General features: G+C 43.0%; 1 long non-coding RNA gene across 1 annotated transcript in view; it reads left to right on the top strand.

Moving 5' to 3' along the window:
• Positions 1-26377, top strand: part of LOC143990249 (uncharacterized) — a 40102-nt gene extending 13725 nt beyond the window's left edge. The window contains exon 3 of the long non-coding RNA XR_013277245.1: positions 26039-26377. This is a non-coding gene — a long non-coding RNA (uncharacterized LOC143990249). The remainder of the gene's footprint in view (positions 1-26038) is intronic.
• Positions 26378-26619: the final 242 nt, after the last annotated feature.

The following is a 26619-nucleotide window of genomic DNA, read 5'->3' as shown; positions in this document are numbered from 1 at the left end:
ATTGTTTGGTACCTTGTATTGTATTGTCCTTATATGGGCATTCATATCCTGTTACTGCTGTGAGGTCACACCCTTTGTGGGAGGTGTTCAGCTGTTGGAGGCAAACCCTCCAGGGCGTGGCTTCCGGTGGGAAAAGTAAATAAAAAGCTTTGGTCAAGGGCTCTCTGGGGGGGCTTGCTGACGATGAAGCAGAAGGAAACACTACTGTTGATGTCTCTTTAATGGGTAACCAGGGCAGCCTGGCTGAGGAGCAGCCAGGCTGAGATGAGAACGTAGAAGGATGGTTGAGTCTGTTCACTGGAATGAATGTATTGGAAGGTAACATGAAAGCATTATATCATTAAGATGGAAATGGGTGCTTATTTGAAGCACAAAGTAGGTAGTGGGAAGCTGAGTGCATAGCATAGCAGCCAAATTGCTACCACATCCCCTAAGGGACATTCGGTGTACCAAGTTCTGGAGGGATTCATAGGAGGTAAGGATGGCTGCCTCTAGAGCAGTGGCCGCGTTGTCAGCTTCAGGGTAAAACCACCAATGTGCATGTGCCAATTGCGAGGCAGTATAATAAGTTTGAAGACAGAGTAAAGCCAAACCTCCCTTCACAACTAGTAGCTGTAGGGTATTCCTAGCAATCCAAACTGCGCCTCCCCTCCATATGAAAGCGGTAAGAATTGGATCTATTTCCTTTACCCCCTTCTGACGGCATACTCAGGATTGCATCGCAGGATCCAGGTACAGCTTACTTACCTTGTCCCCAGGATCCTGCAATGTCTCCCCACTCAATCTATGATGGAGTCGTGCTCCGTTCCCTGCGAGTGTTGCGATGCACGGGGACTGAGAACGGCGCCAAATTCAAAAAGTAAAACACACAATACAGTAAACCAGAAATATGGATATCTTTGTACTGTAGGTCCTGAGGTATAAATTTTTCTCCAGCAAGAACAGTGAGCACCATCAAATTTCACTCCAAATCTCCTGAGATTAGCAGCCAGAGGCTGAAGTGACTCAGATGATCTCACACTGCAGATATACAGCCATCAGGCCACAGAACTAGGTACAGTCGCATGTCAAGAAGTACATTGCTTTTTTGGAGGAAGAAATCAATGCAAAATGCTGTTTAGGCACAAGTAACTTTTTTGTTTCCTATAAGATAGTGAATCTTCATTTATTAGATCAGGTCCACTACGTCAGGATAACAGAAATGCATTGCTACATTGTGGAATGTTACTAATTTTGATCTATTTGTGTTTATTCTTCATACACACTGAAAAAATTGTATCAACTCATAAAACTTTGTCACGTTGAAACTGAAATGTCATTCCTCAGAATGTATTGTTTTGTTTTCTTGGCTTTTGTATCTCTGAAAGATGAAGTCAGATTTCTAGCCAAATAATTTTATTCTGTTAGTGACATCAGACCTGCCCTTTGATTATCCATGAACGCATAATCATTTTTTAATTATGTCCAACTATAATTCCATGATTCGGCATTAATACAGTATAAGAGGGCAAGTGATGGTGACACAAAGAGCGTGAAGTTAAACTTTAACCAAGAATTATTGCTAAAACTTGGTGACTGCGTGAGCCTGGGGCTCATTACATCTGTTGATGACCTAATGCTTCTGCTTCTGTGCCAGGTTGTGGTCTAATTTGAAATTTATATATTTTGTCTGTTGAACTCTAAAATCATGTTTGGAAGAAGGCACCAAAAAAGGGGAGTATTCAGTGAAATGCATTGATGTTTGAAGAAATTTCCAGCAGACTACATGCAACGATTATCAAGGCTCTGATACAAAGAGAAATGCATGACTTTAATATTGTTTTGGGAAATAAGATTGCTGTATATACAACGCTGATATATATGGTACATGTAGCAAGACCCCCAAAGGAGCTGCTTTTTATTGGTTCAGTCCGTTACTCTGCCTCTCAACCCCAAAGAACTGTCCCAGTCCCTCTGGCACACCTAGTACGATGGTTAATGCAATACCCTGATAATAATACACAACGCAATTCTGTTCTTTAAGTTCACTTGGAACGGAATACATTTTGCAGATCCTCTCTTACCTCTGACACCTTGCGTTCCATTCTGCAATGTGACGTTAGTAATAAGAAACTCACACGATATCACTGAACCACTCAGAAAAGTTTACTGAGATAAGTAATGGAACACAATAAAGAGCACGAATGAACACAAGTTATGACTGACAACAGTTATCACTTAATGCACATATACAGAAGCCATAACCTTATAAGCACCTATGCACAGAGGGATTGGTACTCAATATCTTCAAAACATATATTAAATACTTTCCCACCGAGGCCTCAACACACAGACAAATTGCAGCATATAATCTTTACATTCAGGAACACAGTGTAAAATCTAACACATACACAAATGGCTCAACATAGGCTATAATTCAGAGATCAACTTGTGAGTAGAGCAACAAGGCTTAATAAAGGAAGAATATGGTGAAAGTTCTTTAAACTCCACGTATCTTCAGCTAGCCTGGTGGTTAAACTGCAGTATATTGCTGTAATTTGTACCGTATATACTCGAGTATAAGCCGAGATTTTCAGCCTCTTTTTTGAGGCTGAAAGTGCCCCCCTCGGCTTATACTCGAGTCATCGCTGTCTGCCCGCTCGATCAGCGTGTCGAGCAGACAGACAGCGGCCATTCTGATTCAAAAGCCGCGCCTCCGGCTCCGCCTTCGCCTGTGATAGGCGGAACACTGAATTTCCCAGCAGCCTGTGTTCCGCCTATCACGGACGTCGTATCATCCTCGTACTACGGACGAGGATGATACGACGTCTGTGATAGGCGGAACACAGGCTGCTGGGAAATTCAGTGTTCCGCCTATCACAGGCGAAGGCGGCGGCGCAGCTTTTGAACTTTACAATGGCCGCCGACGAAGAGGGCACGGGACGGCACGGCACGGGACGGGACGGGACGGGGGCAAGGCAAGGCACGACACGGGACGGATGCAAGGAGGCAAGGCACGGGACGGGACGGAGGCAAGGAGGCAAGGCACGGGACGGAGGCTCGGGACAAAGGTAGGCTGGACACACACACACACACACACACACACACACACACACACACACACACATGGATGGAGACACACACAGGGATGGATGGATGGATGGATGGATGGAGACACACACACACAGGGATGGATGGATGGATGGATGGAGACACACACACACAGGGATGGATGGATGGATGGATGGAGACACACACACACAGGGATGGATGGATGGATGGACACACACACACACAGGGATGGATGGACGGACACACAGGGATGGACGGACACACAGGGATGGACGGACACACAGGGATGGACGGACACACACACAGGGATGGACAGGCATGTCTCACCCTCGGCTTATACACGAGTCAATAAGTTTGCCAGTTTTTTTGGGGGTAAATTGGGGGCCTCGGCTTATATTCGGGTCGGCCTATACTCGAGTATATACGGTAATACACAGAGATAAAAGGAAAGAAATGACTGTAGAACAAAAGATGTGCTGATGATGGCTCAACTGAAGAAACATCTCCACTTGTAGATTCTTCATTACATGTGAGTGCAATACAGTACTGACCTTACAGCGCAGGGGGAAAAGACAAGGCCCCAAATCCCGCTGTATGATGCCTGTGAAAAAAAACATTCACCTCTGTGGATTTACAAGTCTCACCAGCAGTCTGTAGAAAGAACTCACTCAGCAATACTGTAATCTCTACTGAAATGGGCCAGTGCCCTCTCACCACATTAGAGTAGAAGGGCTGTGAGGTTCTGTCTGGAATCCCCTCCTGGTATCACCATCTGGTGAAGATGGCATCCATTGATGAAGCTCCCGATGGACTGAAGTGCAGGTGGCTTCCAGATGCTCTGAAGTGCAGGCCGGTCTGCTTGCTAGAATAGCAGGGCTGTCCTCCATATATCCCTCAGAGGCGGGCGATCTGGCTCTCCGCTGTATAGGCTGATGTCTTTCACTCCTGGTCACACACAGACCTCCTGCTGGCATGTGTTGACTAGCATCCAGAGATGGTGAAAGCAGGCCGCACCTGTCCTTTTATCACTCCTCCCAGCAGGCAGTTCTGCATGCTTTGCATTATCTGTCTTGTAGTTCAGGGCTGATCCAGCTAACAGAGTCACTTCCTCCTGTAAACTACATCTCCCACAATGCTTTGCTGTCTGTTTCCTGGTGATTAGCTGCCAGTCTCTTCCAATAGGCAGGCTACAGAGCAAGCAGTTCTGTTTTCTGTCTCTGTGTGTATGAGCCCACCCAGCTGCTAGCAGGCAGCTCTCTCCCTCATAGATGCAATCAGCCTGGAGAGGTACCTGCTACATATATATATATTTTTACTGTAATAGATGATGCTGAGGAATAGACACGTGTCAATTTATACTTGGTTTTATATTAAAAGATGTACTAGTTTTACATTTTTAATGCTAAATAATATATGGAGAAACTTTTAATCATCTGATTGGTCGGTAACCTTAACAGCCCTACGTTTTTTTTTTTTGGTTTCTTTCTAAGAATATTTAAAGAGGGATATGAATACTGGTATTCTATCTATAGTCATTGATCAATCTATTCCTTCTATCTTTTGTATGTTTGGAAGAATACAAAGGAGAACAACAGCATATGGCATATGCACATCTACAGTTTTACCCTCACTGGTTGTTGCCATGGGTGCTTATTTTTTTCTTCCCTTGACGTTCTCCTTATTCAAACCTAAGCTTACCTAATAAATCTTGTCTGGGTATTGTCTTCTATATTTCAGTTACTAAAAAATATAATATGGAATTATTTATAAAACTTCTTTGTAAAATATTTGTACAAAATCCTATCCAAATTAAAAAAAAAGTGCAGGTTGCAAAAGAGCGAGCTATGATCAGTGACATAGAGGAGATTGGGGGGATATGATCACCATGTATAAATATATAAGGGGTCCATATAGTGAACTTGGTGTTGAGTTATTCATTTTATGGAAAACTAGATGGACTTATGTCTTTTTTCAACCAGACTAACTATGTAACTATGTAACATACAGTGCCTTAAAAAAGTATACATACCCCTTGAAAGTTTCCACATTTTGTCATGTTACAACCAAAAACTTAAATGTATTTTATTGGTATTGTATGTGATCTACCAACACAGTGGCACATAATTGTGAAGTGGAATGAAAATGATGAAGTTTTTCCAAATTAAAAAAAAAAAAATATCTGAAAAGTGTGCCATGCATTTGTATTCAGCCCCTTTATTCTAATACCCCTAACTAAAATCTTGTGGAACCAATTGCCTTCAGACGCCACCTAATTAGTAAATCGATTCCACCTAAGTGTAATTTAGTCTCAGTATAAATACAGCTGTTCTGTTAGAGACCCTTAGTAAAAAAAAAACAGCATCATGAAGGCCAAGGAACACACCAGACAGGCCAGGGATAAAGTTGTGGAGAAGTTTAAAGTAGGGTTAGGTTATAAAAAAACATCCCAAGCTTTGAACATCTCATGGAGCACTGTTCAATCCATCATCTGAAAAATGATAAGAGTATGGCACAACTGCAAACCTACCAGGACATGGCCATTATTATTATTATTATTATTATACAGGATTTATATAGCGCCAACAGTTTGCACCATGCTATACAACATGAGGGCAGACAGTACACTTACAACACAAATCAATACAGGAGGGACTAGAGGGCCCTGCTCGTTAGAGCTTACAATCTAGAAGGGAGGGTCAAGTTGAAACAAAAGGTAATAACTGTGGGGGATGAGCTGATGTAGAAAATTAAAATACAGTTGTTAGGTGTGGGTAGGGTAGGCTTCTCTGAAGAGAAGGTTTTTCAGGGATCCACCTAAACTGACAGGACGAGCAAGGAGAGCATTAATCAGAGAAGCCGCCAAGATGCATATGGTAATTCTGGAGGAGCTGCAGAGATCCACCGTTTAGGTGGGAGAATCTGTCCACAGGACAACTATTAGTTATGCACTCCACAAGCCTGGTCTTTATGGAAGATTGGCAAGAAGAAAGAAAGCCATAAGAAGTCCCGTTTGCAGTTTGTGAGAAGCCATGTGGTGGACACAACCAACATGTGGAAGAAGGCACTCTGGTCACATGAGACCAAAATGTATCCTTTTGGCCTAAAATCAAAATGCTATATGTGGCAGTAAACTAACACTGCACATCACCCCGAACACACCATCCCCATCGTCAAGCATGGTAGTGACAGCACCTTGTTGTGGGCATGCTTTTCTTCAGCAGGGACAGGGAAGCTGCTCAGAGTTGATGGGAAAATAAATGAAGCCAAACACAGGGCAATCTTAGAAGAAAACCTGTTAGAGTCTGCAAAAGACTTGAGACTGGGGCGGAGGTTCACCTTCCAGCAGGACAACAACCCCAAACATACAGCCAGAGCTACAATGGAATGGTTTAGATTAAAGCATATTCATGTGTTAGAATGGTCCAGTCAAAGTCCAGAACTAAATCCAATTGAGAATTTGTGGCAAGATTTGAAAATTACTGTTCACAGATGCTCTCCATCTAATCTGACAGAGCTTGAGCTATTTTGCAAAGAAGAATGGGCAAAAATTTCAGTCTCTAGATGTGCAAAGCTGGTAGAGACATCCCCAAAAAGACCTTTTCTTTTGCAGCTGTAATTGCAGCGAAAGGCCGTTCTACAAAGTATTGACTTAGGAGGGCTGAATACAAATGCACGCCACACTTTTCACATATTTATTTGTTAAAGATTTTGAAAACCATTTCTAATTTTCATTGCACTTCACAAGTATTTACCACTTTGTGTTGGTCTATCACGTAAAATCCCAATAAATAATTTAAGTTTTTAGTTGTAACATGACAAAATGTGAAAAATGTCAAGGGGTATGAATACTTTTTCAAGGCACTGTATATTGGTGTTCGTGGGATAAACACTGCCTTACATTGGTGTTCATAGGATAAATGAACGAGACAGTCATCCATCAGTAATCCCGCTCCCTGTGCGCCCCCCACCCTTATCACTGGCTCTAATGTTAGCTGTGCTCCTGAGTTTGTTATCTCTGTAAGGCTCCATGCTACAAGAGTTTTATGTTCTGCCTGTAGAAGCAGCTCAGTGTTATCATATGTGTCCATACACATTAGGACAATTAGAGGCATATTTTAAGCTCAACATTTGAGTTTCTGATGGGAGCTTACTGGCAGAAAAAAACATAAAACTCTCCTAAACTCGACTAAACTTTGTACAAAAAACATTCTATATGAGCATTTTTTTCTGCCAAGTGGACTGGAGTTTTTTTTTAAGCCCAGTGTGCATGGAGCCTAACTTTGTTTCTTTCTCTCTATCTCTTAGATCCCGGAGCCTGTATATTTTTTTCATCTAATTTTCAATTCAATTCGGCACCGCAGCGCTTTAACTGACAATTGTGCGGTCGTGCGACGTGGCTCCCAAACAAAATTGACGTCCTTTTTTCCCCACAAATAGAGCTTTCTTTTGGTGGTATTTGATCACCTCTGCTTTTTCGCGTTATAAACAAAAATAGAGCGACAATTTTGAAAAAAAGCATTATTTTTTACTTTTTGTTATAATAAATATCCCCCAAAAATATATAAGAAAACATTTTTTTTCCCTCAGTTTAGGCCGATACGTATTCTTCTACATATTTTGTAAAAAAAAAATCGCAATAAGTGATTACTGATTGGTTTGCACAAACGTTATAGCGTTTACAAAATAGGGGACAGCAGGGGCGGACTGACCATTCGGCCACTCGGGCACTGTCCGAGGGCCCCGGGCCACTAGGGGGCCCCATCAGGGTTGCCAGCCTCAGTAAAACCAGGGACAGTATGTAAAAATCAGTTTTTTTTGTTTTTTGTTTTTTTAAATCTGTATCTGAAATGTCCCTTACTGACATCATTTTGGTCTAAAAATCCAGAGATTATAGCTGCCCCACCTCTTCAGTACCTTCTCAGCTAATAGAAACATGTCTGTGTATACTGTGTGTACATGTATGTGTATACTGTGTGTGTGTGTGTGTGTGTGTGTGTATATATATATACTGTGTGGCCCCATAATCTCTGATTGCCTGGGAGCCCCATAATCTCCTATTGCCAGGGGGCCCCATGAGTTGTCAGTCCGCCCCTGGGGGACAGTTTTATGGCATTTTTATTAACCACTTTCAGACCGGACCAATTTGCTGGTCAAAGACCAGACCACTTTTTGCGATTCAGCACTGCGTTGCTTTAACTGACAATTGCGCGGTCGTGCGACGTGGCTCCCAAACAAAATTGACGTCCTTTTTTTCCCACAAATAGAGCTTTCTTTTGGTGGTATTTGATCACCCCTGCGGTTTTTATTTTTTGCGCTATAAACAAAAATAGAGCGACAATTTTGGAAAAAAACGCATTATTTTTTACTTTTTGTTATAATAAATATCCCCCAAAAATATATAAAAAAACATTTTTTTCCCTCAGTTTAGGCCGATACGTATTCTTCTACATATTTTTGGTAAAAAAAATCGCAATAAGCGATTATTGATTGGTTTGCGCAAAAGTTATAGCGTTTACAAAATAGGGATAGTTTTATAGCATTTTTATTAATAATTTTTTATTATTTTTTTTTTACTAGTAATGGCGGCGATCAGCAATTTTTATTGTGACTGCGACATTGTGGGGGACCCATCGGACATTTTTGACACATTTTTGGGACCATTGTCATTTATACAGTAATCACTGCTATATAAATGCAGTGATTCCTGTGTAAATGACACTGGCAGTGAAAGGGTTAACCAGTGGGTGGCAGTGTAGGGGTTAAGTGTTCCTAGGGGTGTGTTACTAACTGTGGGGGGGTTGGGCTTTCATTTAGTGTACACTGATCTCTGCTCCAATCACATGGAGCAGAGATCAGCGTCACTAGTTGCTAGGCAGAATACACAAATGTTGTTTACACAGCATTTGCTCTATTCGGCCGCTCCGTGAGACGATCGCGGGGATGCCCGCGGCGATCGAGTCCGCGGGTCCCGCGACCGGACTCACGGGGGTCCCGACCAGCGCGGGAGCACGCCGCCGGCGGCACGCTCCCGATGGCAGGGCGGCATCGAATATTGGACGTACCTGTACGCCAATATGCCTGCCTGTGCCATTCTGTCGACGTACATCATCGTGCGCTGGTCGGGAAGTGGTTAATATCTAATTTTTTTACTAGTAATGGCGGTGATCAGTGATTTTTATTGTGACAGCGACATTATGGCGGACACATCGGACATTTTTGACACATTTTTGGGACCATTGTCATTTATACAGCAATCACTGCTATACAAATCCAGTGATTCCTGTGTAAATGGCACTGGCAGTGAAGGGGTTAACCAGTGGGTGGCAGTGTAGGGGTTAATTGTTCCTAGGGGCCTGTTACTAACTGTTGGGGGCTGGGCCTTCTTTTAGTGAACACTGATCTCTGCTCCAATCACATGGAGCAGAGATCAGCGTCACTTGTTGCTAGACAAAACTGGGAGATGCTGTTTACAACGGCATCTCCTAGTTCAGCCGCCCCGTGAGACGATCGCGGGTACGCCTGCGGCGATCGAGTCCGCGGGACCCGAGACCAGACTCACGGGGTCCCGACTGGCACGCGACGTACAGGTACACCCATTTGCCTGCCCGTGCCATTCTATCGACGTACATCGGTGTGCGCCGGTCGGGAAGTGGTTAACTCCGTTTTATCTTTTAGATTTAGTAAGCATTCTGTGAGTTATGCTGTATTTGTGTCTGTTAATAATTTTATTGTATTTTTAGCAAAATATAGCTTTAATATTTTCTTGCGGGGTGGGGGGTATCAGGTAGTCCTGATGCCCTATGTGGCCCTATGTTTACTCCCGTTAGAGCATTAGTGGTTAATGAGCCTGATTTCAGGCTGACTTTACAGAGATGGCGTTAATCTACCTGGCGGGGTAAGGCTAATATTGTGGACATTCAGATTTCTGCAAATCTGTCTAACCTGGATTTAGACTGGCCATACACCTATAGATTATTGGCAGATTTTCTATGGAAAAAGTGGAACAGATTCCTCCATCTACGCCGAACTGTGTGGATGGAGGAATCTCCCACTTTTTCCATCTGACCATAGAAAATTTGCAGATAATCTACAGGTGTATGGCCAGTCTAAGTCCCTATATGGGAAGATCTTTATGCTCATTATTAATAATTACAGAAAATACATTTTTCTGTGTTTCCTTAAACCGCTTCAGCCCTGGAGGATTTTACCCCCTTTCTGAGCAGAGCACTTTGTGCAATATGACACTGCGTCGCTTTAACTGACAATTGCGTGGTCTTGCAACGTGCACCCAAACAAAATTGACGTCCTTTTTTCCCACAAATATACCTTCTTTTGGTTTTATTTGGTCACCTCTGCGTTTTTGTATTTTTTGAGCTATAAACAAGAAAAGAGCTTCAATTTTGAAAAAAAATGCAATATTTTCTACTTTTTGCTATAATAAATACCCCCCCCCCCCCCCAAAAAAAAATATATATATAAAAAAACTATTTTTTTCCTCAGTTTAGGCCGATATTTATTCTTCTACATATTATTGGTAAAAAAAAAATTGCAATAAGCGTATATTGATTGGTTTTGTGCAAAAGTTATAGCGTCTACAAAATAGGGGATAGTTTTATGGCATTTTTATTATACATTTTTTTTTTTTACTAGTAATGGCGGCGATCTGTGATTTTTATCGGGACTGTGGCATTATGGCGGACACGTGGGACAATTTTGACACATTTTTGGGACCATTGGCATTTATACAGCGATCAGTGCTATAAAAATGCATTGATTACTGTAAAAATCTCACTGGCAGGAAAGGGGTTAACACTAGGTGGGCGATCAAGGGGTTAATTGTGTTCCCTAGTGTGTGTCGTAACTGAAAGGGGGAGGGGACTGTGTAGGTGAGATGACAGATCGCCGTTCATACTCTATATGAACAGACGATCTGTCTCTTCTCCCCTCAGAGAACCGGAAACTGTGTGTTTACACACACGGATCCTAGTTCTCAGTGTGCCTCGAGAGAGTGTAGGAGCCCGTTGGGGATCGCGACCGCTGGGCACTTGCATTGGCTCCGCGGGTGAGCAGGGAGTGCACCCCTAGTGGTCAAAAAAGGAAGCGATGCAAGATAGCGGTGATTCATGCAGCCGAGCCATGTTGCCACAGTACAACTGTAGTGGCTGGATGGCAAGGGATTAAAGATGCTATTAAAGAGGTTGTAAACCCTAAAAAAAAACAAAAAAAAAAACTGTAAGACAAAGGCATAATGAGCTAGTATGCATCACATACTAGCTCGTTATAAAATACTTACCTTGTTGCAGTGGTCCCCACACACCGATGAGACGGCTGACATTTGCCCCAGAGTTTCTTCTGGGTTTGCGGGCTCCAGCGCTGTGATTGGTTGGAGCCACGGTGACATCACTCCTGTGCACACATACAGGTGCCACCGATCATGGCACGGAGCCCTGAAGAAACAGCACAATCAGCCTTTCCTTAAGTGCGCATGCCACAGTGACGTCGGTGGCATATATAGTAAATATCTCCTAAACGTTGCAAGTTTAGGAGATATTTAGAGTACCTACAGGTAAGCCTTTATTATAGGCTTACCTGTAGGTATAATTAAACAGAAAGACTTTACTTCCTCTTTAACCACTTCCCACCTGGCCAATGCATATATACGGCTGGGTGGGAGCCGTCTACTCCTGATAGGACATTCAGGAACGTCCTTCAGAAGTAGCAGGATCGTGCGCACGCGTGCCCGGGCAGCGGCGCGATCCCGATGTGCTCGTGTCACCCAGACACGGCACATCTCAGATCGGCAGGAGGGCTCTGTGATTGGCCCTTCTGATCACATGACGGCCGTGTCCAATCACAGCCGTCATGTGATGTAAACAAACAGCCGGTTGCTAGGCAATCGGCTCTCCTCTCCTCACACGGAAGTCATCGCTGAGGAGAGGAGAGCAGATCGCTGCAGCCGGCTGATGATCAGTGAGTATGAGCTGTTTTTTACTCAATGATCATCAGTCTAGTGTCAACACACAACACACCACACAGTCCAGACACAGTCCCCACACATGTCCCCAAAACACACGTCCCCAAAACATACATGTCCCCAAATAATAAAAACACATGTCCCCAATAATAAAAACATGTCCCCCACATATGTCCCACTAAAATCACATGTCCCAATGATTATCTGCACACATATGTACGTGATCACCTGCACACATATGTACATGATCATTTGCGTACATATGTCCCTGATCACACAAACCAATTATTATACACTTAACAGAATTTTTTTTTACCAAAAACATGTAGCAGAATACATTTTGGCTTAAATTTATGACAAAATTTGATTTTATTGGATTTCTTTTCAAATAGAAAAAAGAAAATATTGTTTTTTTTCCAAATTTCCGCTTTTTTTGCGCTTATATCGCAAAAAATTAAAAACGGAGTCGTGAATAAATAACACCAAAATAAAGCTCTATTTATGCGAACAAAATGATAACCATTTCATTTGGGTACAGTGTAGCATGACCGCGCAATTGTCATTGAAAGCGCTAGAGCGATGAAAGCTGAAAATTGGGCTGGGAAGGAAGGGGGTGAAAGTGCCCTGTATTGTAGTGGTTAAGGACAATTTTGATCACTGATTCACATCACCACAATTGCTGCTAGCATAGTCGAAAACGTTGATTTTATAAAAAAAAAAAAAACTTCTATTATAAATCTTATTGCATAGTATCAATAATGTACTGTAGAAAAATAATCCCAAAGAACAGCCAGAATACAGGGAGATATATTCTCCTGTGTACCATAAAAAGATGAATGAGTCATGGTTTGTACCTTCAGGCAGAAGGTATTGAGAAACAAAGTAATCATTTATTAATATTGTTTGCGAGAGAACTTAGCATGACCTCCCGATTAACGATTTCCTTTGATATCTGTGCTCAATAATGGCATCACCTAGGCAGATGGGCACATAAAATAGCCTGAAAGGTATACTTTTATACACAATAATAATATTTTATTGCATAAATATAAACTTTATTCAGAAAAAGATAACTTTAAAAAAGTTCTATGGAAAATAGAATTATTCCAGTGACCCTTATACTAGATGAATTGAAAGATTAGTGAATAATGGAACATCCACTGTGCTGGGGATTCACAGTAAACAGAAAAGGGACCCGATGGAGTAGAGAGGCAGCATATCCTGCCAGCAGATACCCGTTTCTCCTGTATGACATTACTGCCCCAAAATAGATGTATTAAACTTCCCAATTAGGGCAGCACCTAAAAACAAAGTATACTTCTTAAAGCGGCATTAAACCCCAAACCAGAAATGCCGATTACATATCATTCGATGCAGTAGGTATATTTGTTTGATTTTTTTTACTTTCCCCCTGTTTTTACCTGGTGATCTGGCCAGTAAGGCCTCTTTCACACGGACTGTCCGTTCAGGTCCGTCTGTCAGTTTTTTAGGCAGACCTGAACGGACGCTCCATAGACCTCTATGGAGCGTTGGGTGTCAGCGGTGACATGTCCGCTGATATCTGATCTGCTCCAATCCGCAAAAGTGTGACGGAGGAAAATCCTACTTTTCCATCCGTCTGTGGATTGGATTGGATGATGACGGACTCTATGGTCCGTCCTAATCCGATCTTAAATAGGGGAGAGCGGCGCTCTGACAGGTCCATCCCTGCACAGTGTGCAGAGACGGACCTGTCATCTTCCTGCTCAGCGGGGATCGACGGAACGATCCCTGCTGAGCAAGTGGATGTTCACGGGGAACATCACAGATCCATCCCATGTGAAAGAGGCCTAACACCTCCTGTATTAGAGAGACATCCCTCTAGATGAAGGGGCACAGGGGCACCTTTGGACAGCAGCATTGTCAGACCTGGGGGGAGGGGAGTGTTAGATGTACTGGCAGATTTGGATACATCAAAAAGTGAAAGCAGTATTAAACCCAAAAGCAAACATTTATTATATTGCAGATTACCTATTCCTAGATGTGATGGCTGCATTCATTTCCTTTTTAGGCTTTATTATATTTTCATCTGGTAACCCAGCCAGTCTGCTGTTTTTCTAAAGCACATGCTCTCCAGCAGAATGTATCAGTTTACATGGATGAGACAAACACGTAAAGCTGGTAAGGGTTTACCCTGCTTCAGGACCAGGCCATTTTTTGGGATACGGCACTGCCTTAATTTAACTTACAATTGCATGTCCTTTTTTCCCCACATAGCCTCCCTGAATGACACACAGCATATTCTAAGCGTTGGCCTTGGAGGACTGGATGGGACAACCATGTCCTTTGGCTGGTTGCCTGAATATTTGCTTTGCTCCCTCCCCCCCCCCACCACCCACTGAGACCTATATACTGGCGACGTATGCATGGTGGCCTCTTATGACCAATATTTGGTGGATTCCTTACATTATCCCTCACCTTATCAGGAGTTTAGAGCTGCTTCCTGGTGGAGGGGAATTTTCCATTTCCAGTCCTCCCTCTTTTTGCTAACACCAAATGCCAAACATCACATTCATGGGTCATATCTGACTTGGTCTTCATATGTGCTCCAGTGCCCGCCCAGGGAGATTCCTATGCATGCATGCATGTTCAAATTCTAGGCAACTGAGACCTATTCATTGCTGATTCCCCATTGTGTGTCCTGAAGAAGCAGACCAGCAAAACGCGTTAGTACACAGGGGCTCACTTAGCTCAAATCATGTAACAACCGTGACCTTTGTAATGTATTGGGTCCTAAATGGCCCGATTTTGTGATTTATATGAACATATGTTTTTAGCTGATATTTTTTCTGTGTATTTTACATGTACATTTTAGATTTTTGTTTACAAGAAAACTTGCCTCTAAAGTCCGACCTAGTGTTTTTTTTTCTTTCCCACAAATAGAGATTTCTTTTGGTGGTATTTTATGCACTATAAACAAAAAAAAACATACATTTTGCAAATACATTTTTTTTTTACTTTCTGCTATAACATGCATCCAATAAAATAGGTAAAACATCTAATTTCTTCATTAATTTAGGTCAATATGTATTCTGCTACAGTTTTTTTCTAAACAAATCCTAATAAGTGTACATTGATTGGTTTGCGCAAAAGTTATGGCATTTACAAACTATGGGATATTTTTATTTACTTATTTCTTTTCCTTTTTTTTACTAGTAATGGCGGCAATCAGTGACTTATAGTGGGACTGCGATATTGCGGTGGACAAATAGGACAACTAACTGACACTTTTAGAGAACCAGAGACACTAATCCAGTGATCAGTGCTAAAAAATATGCACTGTCACTGTACTAATGACACTGGCTGGGAAGGGGTTAACATCAGGGGCGATCAAAGGGTTAACTGTGTGCCTAGGTTGTGCTTACTCACTGTGAGGGAAGTGCTTTGACTAGGAGAAGGCAAAGATCTGTGTTCCTGCTTTGCAGAAACACAGGAACAATACCTTCCCTTCTGACAGAAAGTCAATCTGCTTTGTTTACATAGGCAGATTGTCCTTTCTGCCTGTGTTCTGTGCAAACGGAGGGTGGCGGCTGACATTGAGTCTACAGTACCCACCGCTGAGCTCCCGCTGTGCGTTTGAGCACAAAGGGAGTGGGTCACCGGTGGCACGTGCGCCTCAAACCAAGACGTGTCAGATGCAGAGTGGCCGCCCTGGCGCAGTAAATGTACAGAGGGCAAGTGGTTAAAATGATCAGCTTGCATTTATTCATGAAAAACCTGTGTACGAAAAGGGGAAAAAAGTTTTCTTTAATTGATTATAACGTGTGACATATACATTTAACACTACCCCCCCCCCCCCCCCCCCCAGAGTGACAATACTGCTATGCAGTGGTGGCTGGTGCTCACAATTTTGGGGGGGGTGCAAACAAACTGAAAAATACTGAACCACCCCCCCCCCCCATCAATTGCAGCCTCAATGTGCCCATCAAATACAGCCATTGTGCTCATCATACGTAGCCACTTGTGCCCATCATACGCAGCCATTTGTGCCAATCAAATGCAGCCACTTGTGGCAATCACATGCAGCCACTTGTGCCCATCATATGCAGCCACTTGTGCCAGTCAAATGCAGCCACTTGTGCCCAGTATATGCAGCTACTTGTGCCAATCAAATGCAGCCACTTGTGCCAATCATATGCAGCCACTTATGTCCGTCAAATGCAGCCATTTGTGCCCGTTAAATGCAGCCACTTGTGCCCCATCAAATGCAGCCAATTGTGCCCATCATATGCAGCCACCTGTGTCCATCTAATGCAGCCACCTGTGCCCATTCAAATGCAGCCACCTGTGCCCATCTAATGCAGCCACCTGTGCCCATAAAATGTAGCCACCTGTGCCCATAAAATGTAGCCACCTGTGCCAAATCAAATGCAGCCACCCGTGCCCATTCAAATGCAGCCACCTGTGCCCATTCAAATGCAGCCACCTGTGCCCATTCAAATGCAGCCACCTGTGTCCATCTAATGCAGCCACCTGTGTCCATCTAATGCAGCCACCTGTGCCCATCTAATGCAGCCACCTGTACCCATTCAAATGCAGCCACCTGTGCTCATCAAATGCAGCCACCTGTACCCATTCAAATGTAGTCACCTGTGCCCATCAAATGTAGCCACCTGTGTCCATCTAATGCAGCCACATTTTCCCATCTAATGCAGCCACTTGTGCCCCATCGAATGCAGCCACTTGTGCCCATCTTATTCAGCCACCTGCGCCCATCAAATGCAGCCACCTGTGCCCATTCAAATGCAGCCACCTGTGCCCATCTAATGCAGCCACCTGTGGCCATCTAATGCAGCCACCTTTTCCATCAAATGCAGCCACTTCCCTAACCCAACCCCCCGCAAGGCCGGTCCGGTGGCACTTACTGCTCCTCTCCTGGAGTGACAGGGGCCAGGGCTCTCCTCCTCGCAGGTCTTCTCCTCAGTGGCTCTTCTCCTCGGCGGCTCTCCTCGGCGGGAAGCGGCGGCTGTGACTACTGTGTCCGCTAATCTTCTCTTCTGCCAAAGCATTAGGCATCCAATAGGATCGCTAAATGCTTTGGCCAATCGGGAGACAGGTCTTACTGACCTGCCTGCTGATTGGCAGGGAGGAAACTCGGTGTGAAAGTAGCGAAAATTCATTCGCTATGTCACACAACAGCCCACCCTATTTTGAAACCTATTAGAGCCTCCAGCTCTAATCACGTGCTTCAAAATACCCCCCCCCCACCCCACCATAGGAATTTATGTGTCTGGCACCCTGAATAGGGAGGGTGGTGGAGGTGTCAGGGGCCCACAACACACGGGCCGCCACTGCTGCTATCTGCTGTGCCCCCTGTCCTTATTGCTCCAGAGTTCTGTATCACTAATATAGGAGGTTACTGGCCAGATAACCAGTTGGGAAAAAAAGAGGGGAAAGGCCAAAGAAAAGAATACCAATGCAGCCACCACATCTAATAATTAGTAAACTGCAAGATAATACATTTTAGATTTTGGGTTCAATACCACTTGATGCCAAACTTCAGCTAACATTTTTAAGCAGTTATAACAACAGTTTTGTAACTTTGGGATAACGGTTTTACATAAAAAAGAAAATCTGATTACTATAAGCACTGGTCTGACTCAATCATCTAACTGCTACATCTGCAGGATAGCTGTGTGTGTTGTTCTGTCGAAAAATCAACACACTTACTGGCCAGATCCCTAGGTAAGAATAAAGACATGAAAGCCTAAAAATGAAAAGTAATACAACCCCTACATCTAAGAACTCATAATCTACAATATAAAAATTGTTTGCTTTTGGATTTAATACCAATTTAAATAGGACAGTACCTAAAAAAAATACTATACATCCTTATTAGTGTAATCAACCTTCATTTATGTGATCTATGAATGGAGGAGCGGAGCTATCGATCATCCACCCATTCTCCATTCATAGATACTGTTACATTCATAGAAGCTGTAGTATGGTGCCTGTAAATGGACAAAAGGGCAGAAAGGGTGGACATAGTGGGGGGGGGGGGGGGCGCTCTGTTGATAAGGACCTGTGACAGTCCCATAGTTGCATTAATCCCCGCTGCACTGGAAGATTACAGCTGCGGGATGGGGAGGGGGCAGAAATGACAAATGGAGGAAGCTTAGCTAAAGGAAGAGTAACATCAGCACAAGAGGCACATCCTACTGAATATAAGTTATGTCCCTTGCGCTGATTTTTCTATTTTGCTACACTTAGGAGCATTTTACACATGCAGACTGTTCAGGTCCGCCTCTCAGTTTTTTAAGCGGACCTGAAGGGACGCTACATGCAGTTCTATGGAGTGACGGATCTCAGCGGTGACATGTCCGCTGACATCCGCTCTGCTCAGCTAAATTCAGACGGATGGAAACCCTATTTTACATTTGATCAGCACTCACGTAACGTGCCAGCTCTCTCCTCCTGTCAGACGGAGAGAGCAGAGAGGCGGCGCATCATGTGATCAGCGATCAGTGCTCTGAAAACGGGTATAAACTGCATTTTTTTTATAAATCACAGAGACAGGAGCATCTAGCATAACAAGACACAGAGGATTATATAAAGTTAGCAGTGTGGGTTAACAATCACTTTAATTGAACAAGCTGAAGTTAGAAGCTTATTGGCTTCCATGCACAGCTGCACCAGATTTTGAGTGCACCAGGTTCAGTAAGATAGAATGTAACATCAGTGTTTTTAACCCCTTCTTCAGCCACTAGCGGGATTTAAAAGCATCCTGCTGGCGGTGATAAAGCACTGCTTAAACGGTGGTAAAGCAACGCTAAAGTGAGCAGCGCTTTACCACTAATTAATGGGTGGACCCAGTGTGAAAGGGGTCTTAAAATATCCCCCAGTGTTCCTGTACTTCTATGGGTTGTAGCAGCACCATCAGCACATTAGACTTTCCAAGCAGGTGGGAAATTAATCATTGCAGCCTCACAATAAAAAGATCTACATGTAGAGAGAACATGCTTCCTATGGCAAAGTAAAGGGCTTTTGTTACATAAAAACAAAGGCTCCCATATGACAGTGTACACAAGTACCAAATCCAGTTTCTTCCTTTCCTTACTGAGCCAAATACTCCATTATTGCTGCCTCATATACTACCTCCTCCAAGAAACTGTAGCTTACAATATAAGGATGTTAACAAAGGCAGTGCTGTGTACCCAGTAAGAAGCAGAGAACTGGTGTAGCCTGGTGCTGATTGCCAAGCTGCGGATTTGTCAATTACCAGTGACAGTGCTGATAGCCACTCCCCCAGCACCCCCCCCCCCCCCCCCCCAGCAACATTGTTTAATTTCACAGTAGTGTAAGGAGGCACAGCCTCCATGAGAGTTGCTCTGAATTCAGGAGCAGTGCAGCATAGTTGACCCGCCATCATAGGAAGCTGAATTAGGCAAACATTTGCAAGATCAACATGCATTTGTAAGGGCTCTTTCACACATAATGTCCGTTTTTCACGGACTCCGTTTGCTCAGCGGGGATCGCTCCATTGATCCCCCGCTGACATGGCTGATGACAGGTCCATCTCTGCTCACTTTGCTGAGATGGACCTGTCAGAGACCCGCTCTCCTCTATGGGGGATCATATGAAAATGGATCTGCCTGTCCGTTCTCATCCAATCAGATCCGCCAGATGGGTGAAAAATCTGATCCATCTTAATTTATTGGTTTGGAGCGGATCGGATGTCAGCGGACATGTCACCGCTTACATCTGTCGCTCCATAGAACTGTATGGAGCGTCCGTTCAGGTCCACCTAAAAAACTGACAGGTGGACCTGAACTGTTTGCATGTGTGAAAGGGGCCTTATGCAGCATACACACGACTGGGCTTTCTGGCAGAAAAGGGTCCGATGGTCTTCCAGACAAACTTTCGACTGAGTTACGATGGACTTCCGAAATGAACAGACTTGCCCACACATGAAAGGGACTAAAGTCCGTTCGAAAGTCCATTCGTTTTGAACGTGATGACGTACAACGGGACTAGAAAAGGAAGTTCAGTAGCCAGTAGCCAATAGCTACCCTTGCGTCGTATTTGGTCTGTCGGACTAGCATACAGACGAACCATTTTCCCGATAGGAATTGAGTCCGTCGGACAGATTTGAAACATGTTCTATTTCTAGGTCCGTCAGAATTTTTAAAAGAAAAACGATCGGACTATCCCACACACGATGGGACTATCCGACGGAATGATTCCATCTGACCTATTCTGCCGGAAAGTCCGTTCGTGTGTACACAGCATAAGACTTTCAGGGTGAATAAGAGAAAACTGCAAGTGCAGATACACTTATGATTAAGTGCTACAGCACACTTTTTTTTTCTACTAAGAGATCATGGTTCTATACTTTAACATAATAAAAAGATTATGATATTTTAGTGATTGGGTAACACCAACTTTAAGACAGCAACTATAAATCTTTCATAGGTAAGCCTACATATTGATAGACATAATAAATTTTAAGATGTTTGCATAAGCCCCATTGTAACTACAGTAAAACCTTGGATTGTGAACATAATTCATTCCGGGAACATGCTGGTAATCCAAAGCACTCATATAGCAAAGCGAATTTCCCCATAAAAATAATGGAATCTCAAATGATTATTTCTACAACCATTTATTCATAAGTCCTTCAGTTTATAGTCCATATAAAAAGATTCTAGCAATGTGACCAGGTTGTGTAACCATAAAATGACCATCCACAAATGGAAGCCTCCATAAGGGGATTAGAAGCAAAATCCAGCAACTACAGAGTATAAAAGAGAAGAGAGGCCTCTAAGTGTAGCAATGTGGTTACATTTAATGAAGGTACAACATTTAGCAACTCACATGGCTGTTGATTAAAAGAGGCACATTTAAGTATCTAGGCATCTGGGGTAAAGCTGTCCACATAGACCATCCTCCGCACCGCCGGCTCTCACTGCTGTCAGAAAAAATAGAGGGAAGCTCATATAAGGGTTACTCCAAATAGTACCCTTGAGCATAAGTGATGATAGGAACTATTACGGTACCCAGATATAATAATCACAAATAATAAAAAATGATTATTTAACACATATTTAGGACAATACAAAATATACATCAGAAAAAAAACAGTAATTATTAAATAGATCTTCAGTATAAAATACTAGGGTTTACAGATTTACAATAGGCCCCACAGGTATGTGGGGACACGTTGGCGTGGGGTTGGACGTATTCCTCGACCGGTTTCGCAGCTGTATGGCGCTTCCTCAAGAGGCATCACCCATGACATCTATAAAAAGACATAATCTTTAAAAAACATTTTATCAGAAATTCATTCTATTATAGCAAAGACAATTGGTAGGATATTGAACTTGGAGTATTTATATAGAACCTACATGATTCACCCAGAAAGAAACAACCCTTTGTGGCAACAGGCGGCAACACTCAAGACACCCTACACTGGGTTGAGCCCCCGGGGGCGGACACGGGGGGCAAAGAACAGAGAAATAAAAGCCGGCTACGGATGAAATAATAATACTTAAATCAGTTGGATAATAGATGTCAAGCACTATTAAAGTGGTTGTAGACCCTTACAAACCACTTTGACCTACAGGTAAGCCTAGATTAAGGCTTACCTGTAGGTCCAAGAAATATCTCCTAAACCTATACGGTTTAGGAGATATTTGCCCGAAGACAGGCACCGCTGTCTACGGCACATGCGCCGTAGACAGCGGCGCGCAGGCACACTGAGCGCGGCATTTCCAACAACGGAGCTGCCGCGCGTGTCGGCTCCCGTGCGCATGTGCGGGAGTGACGTCATCGCGGCTCCGCCGAATGACAGCGGCGGAGCTGCGAGACCCCACCGAAAAGATGGATGCGCCGGACTACAGGGGACAGCGGTGACATCGCTGGCTCCTGTGTCAGGTAAGTGACACATAATGGGCTACTATGCGATGCATAGTAGTCCATTATGCTTTGCCTTTGCAGGGAATGAAAGAGGAAGTAAACCCATCAGGGTTTACTTCCTCTTTAAATTACCCATGGATGAAAGAAATGCTTAGGTGCGTGGGAAGAAAACAAGGAAAGGAAAAAGAAAAAAGAACAAGAGAAACAAACAGGGGGGGGGGGGGGAAGTAGTAGTATAGAAACTGATAAAAGCACCCAAATAGCCACAACAGGCACCAGTGTAATCCATGGATGGGTCAAAACAGACAACAATCTAAAGAATTCCTCACTTATGCTCAAGGGTACTATTTGGAGTAGCCCTTATATGAGCTTCCCTCTATTGTTTCTATATAGTTACGGGATGATGGTACCTACCCTTATGTATGTTTATAATTTTTTGAGGCAATATTGTTCAAATCTCACTGCTGTCAGTCTGCAATCATGACTACCCTGCATTACTATAATCACTAATTACTATAATCTTTTTGTATGGACGATAAACTGAAGGACTTATGAATAAATGGTTGTGGAAAGAATCTTCGGAGTTTCCATTATTTGTTATGGGAATTTCTCTTTGATTTACGAGTGCTACACTTAGAGGCACCTCTCTTCTCTTTTATACTCAGTTGTGACATGACCAAGTTACTCTCAATCCAAAGTTTTACTGTACTTCTCTTTTAAGGGAAAATAAGTTCACCTTAAATGTTCTATTTTATTACTTTTCTCTTTCAATTGTTTTTATTGAATGCTTTCAGGAACATTACAAAGCAGAGCTGCGAACAATCCTCTGCAAGCTCTGTACATTCAACAACATAAATACATATCAAAAATAAAAGAGGGGGGGGGGGGGGACCGTAAAAAGGCCACAGCAAATATGATGAACCAACCATGGTGTCCCTTATAGCCCCATACAAGTAGGGAGATCAAACATATGATAAATAGCTACGTAATGTAGACCCATAATGCCACAAGGGATGGAAAAAAACCATCGCAGAGACAGCTCATCAGGTCCACCTGTGATATACGTAAAGATTATGATATTTAAAACATCAAAAATGCATGACCTCTATGAAGAGATCTTCAAAATGATAGAACTTTTTGCTTATTATATAGGATTCCAATGCTTTCCCCAATGTAATAAAACATTTTAGTCATTTATGGGGGATACAACTGCCCACTACAGATAGTTTATTGAACATTTGTAAGTAAAGGAGAGGGGGGGGGGGGGGGGGGTGTGACGGACCAGTCACAGAGCTGACAGAGAAAGAAAGGAAGGAAAAGTGTAAGGAAAAAAGAAAAAAAGGAGAAGTGAGCCCATCCGGGGGATCTACCGCCAACTATTCCTGGAGTCAACAGCGCATGTTTGGGTTTCATTACTTTTCTAACCAACAATTTTTTATAGCAAAAGAATGTCATAAAAGCAGTTCATAGAAGCTCGGTAGGTGGAAACAAAATAATGTGTAAGATCTCCAAATTTTAAAAAGCACTCCAAGAACATGTAATTTTTCTGAAATGTCTCTGTGCCACTAAGCATCACTGATATACTGCAAATCATAAAGAACGACTCTAAGCTTACCCTGTAATTTGCCCCCAGGTCCACTGTTTTATATTCCTGGGGTTTTGGCCATGGAATTATTTCACCCATTAAAAGCAGATATTTGAGTTTATATAATTGGACAACTGGAGCGATTTAGTAAGCGGAATGAGAGGGCTGGAGAGGGCATAGAAACACAGAGCCTGATAACAAAGGAACAGTGGGAGATACAAAATGAAGAGGGCTGAAGGTTATTCAATCAACATAATAACTGGTGTTGTGTTTGTGTTCCTGGAATCTCAAAGCTGTTTCAGATAGAGTGTTTTCAAGAATATGCCATACAAAATTCATTGTAGGTCGCTAAAGCTTTGATTTTTTTCCCCAGCTTAAGGGTAGGATGAACAAAAATATAGTCTAATGCAGTAACAGCAGCAACAAAATTTAATTCTAATGCAGGCCATAGTTCTAGGCTAACATACAAATTTGGGATGTAGAAATGAGGGCAAATGGCTTTTATTCCTTTTTGTAAACTCTCATCATAATCAGCAATTATACATGGGCCGAACACCCCCCTGTTTGATTCGCAGCAAAAGTCCCAAAGAGGGGAAATTTTCTAACACAAACGGCAAACCCCATTGAAGTCTATGGGAGTCTAAATCAAAAGTGCCCATTTTGAAGGCTTATATGTAATTGGCCATAAAAGGGGTATGGGGGTCTGGATACTGCCCTGGGGGACATGTACCAATGCAAAAACTTTTTTAAAAACAATTGTTTTTTCAGAGGCAGTGATTATAATTATGCTTAAAGTGCATCAATAAAATTTAAAATTCCTTTAAATATAGTGCCCGGGGTGACCCCTTAATGTGCCTGTAAAGTGGCACATCTGTAGCATATATAGAACATGCTGCAGTAATTTCTAAAGAAAAAAAACAGGTCAAATCACAGTTAAAAATGACTTAAGCCCCGTACACACGAGCAGACTTTTCAACATCCAAAGTCTGACGGAATGATTCCGTCAGACTATTCGATCGTGTGTGGGCTGCAACGGACTTTTGATTCGCAAAAGTCTGACAGACTTTAGAAATGGAACATGCTTCAAATTTTTCCGCCAGAACTCTGCCGGACCCAGTTCCTACCGAAAAATTCGCTCGTGTGTGTGCTATTCCGACGGACTAAAACCGACGCTAGGGCAGCTATTGGCTACTGGCTGTGAACTTCCTTATTCGAGTCCAGTCGTACGTCATCACGTTCGAATCCGTCGGAGTTTGGTGTGATTGTGTGTGGCCAAGTCCGCTCATTAGAAAAGTCCGCCAGAACTCTGTCAGAACTCCGGCAGAACTCCGGCAGAACCCCTTCGGAAGTCTGTCGGACATAAGTCTGGTCGTGTGTACGCGGCATTACAGTTACAATTGCCGACTTCCGGCTATTGAAAAAAAAATGGTGGGGTGTCCCCTCCCCCAGTCAATACCAGGCCCTACATGCCACATTTTTTCAAATAAAACAGCCTCAGCCAATCCCCAGTAAAGGGCTGGTGGGGGCAGGCCACCTCATAAATAGGCCTGAGTCATGCCAGCAAGGAGAGAGGCTAGCAGAAGCAGGTCAGCATGTCTGGAAGATCCCCTGAGAGTCAGCCGAGTGGGCTGGTGAGTGACAGTCTAGAGGATTGTGGGGAGAAGTTAGCCTGGATGGCTAGTGAAAGGGGAAGCTGCAGCCAGGTAGGTTGGCAGTGCCTGAAGAGATGGTGCTGGGATCAGTAGCCACAGGAGTGACGCAAGATTGACACTGAAAGTCTGCTACACAACCAAGGGGACTCAGGTTCCTGCCTGTAATGGGCCATTGCTTTAATTTGACTGAGTGACTGTCAGATATTCACAATGTTTTCTGCAAGCAAGTGTTTGCTGGAGTGAAGAAGGGGAGATGTATATAGGAAAAGTTGTCACTGAAGTTGTTGTAAGTCAAGCAGGCATCCCATAACCTCCCATCCCTATCCAAGTTATTATCCCGCAATAAATTAAAAAAACAAAGTCATGGACTGTTCATTGGCTCTGGAGTGGCTGTGTAAATTTGGTGCACCTGGCTTTGCAGGGTGGGGGATACCAGTCTATATTCTGCTCCTTAGGGTACAGGTATATACATTTGATTTTAAAGGAGTTATAACATTGTTCTCCATGGTTCCTTTTCAGGAATGTTTTGGCTGGGAAGTGTAAAGCCCAACTAAAATTCATAGCTGTCCTCTCACTCTGCAATGTTAACTCAAACAATGTAACTGGGAAGTGTGTTAGGACTACAGAAGGTCCCTACCACCCAAACATATACATACCTCATATTGAAAGAGAAGAGAATGAGGTATTCTGTAGTTCTAACATACTTTAAATCCTAAGGTGACAACATTTCTCTTCCTTGGATACAGTACAGTGAATGAGTGTCAACCAAAGGTAATGCAAAAGTGTTGATAACAATTTTATTAACTGATGTAGGCCATTCAAATTTCATATGTTGGTAGAGTAACTCTTGCTCAATAGTAAATCTTCTTCTTATCATTGCAGGTAAATAATGGAAAGCAGAAGCAATGCGCTGTCCTCCACAGAAGGCTACATAATGGTTATGGAGATGACACATTGACAAGTGCAATTTACACAGATAAATGAAGATGTGTAAAGAAAGGGAAACCTGCCCTGAAGACTAACTACCTAGAGCATGGGTACTCAACCTGTGGCCATCCAGCCGCTCCGGAACTACAACTCCCATCATACTTCTGCCTTTGAGAGTCATGCTTGCAACTGTCAGCCTTGCAATGCCTCATGGAACTTGTAGTTCCGCAACAGTTGGAGGGCTACAGGTTGAGCATCCATGATGTAGAGGAAGATCATAAGTTAAAATCACCTGCCAGGGAACACAGTTAACGCCTAGATTGCCCCCTAGTATTAACCCCTTCACTGCCAGTGACATTTTTACAGTAATCAATGCATTTTTTATGTATTAATGTCAATGGTCCCAAAAATGTGTCACAATTGTCCGATGTCTCTGCCATGATAAAAATCACAAATCGCTGCCTTTACTAGTAAAAAAATAATAATAATAATACAAATTCTATAACTCTATCCTCTATTTTGTAGACACTATAACT

The sequence above is a fragment of the Lithobates pipiens genome, unplaced genomic scaffold (assembly GCF_037356315.1).
Source record: "Lithobates pipiens isolate NorthernLeopardFrog02 unplaced genomic scaffold, aLitPip1_a1.2 Scaffold_18, whole genome shotgun sequence".
In the NCBI taxonomy this organism is placed as follows: domain Eukaryota; kingdom Metazoa; phylum Chordata; class Amphibia; order Anura; family Ranidae; genus Lithobates; species Lithobates pipiens.
Note: the sequence above shows the minus strand (reverse complement) of the source record. Positions and strands in the feature narration are given on the sequence as shown.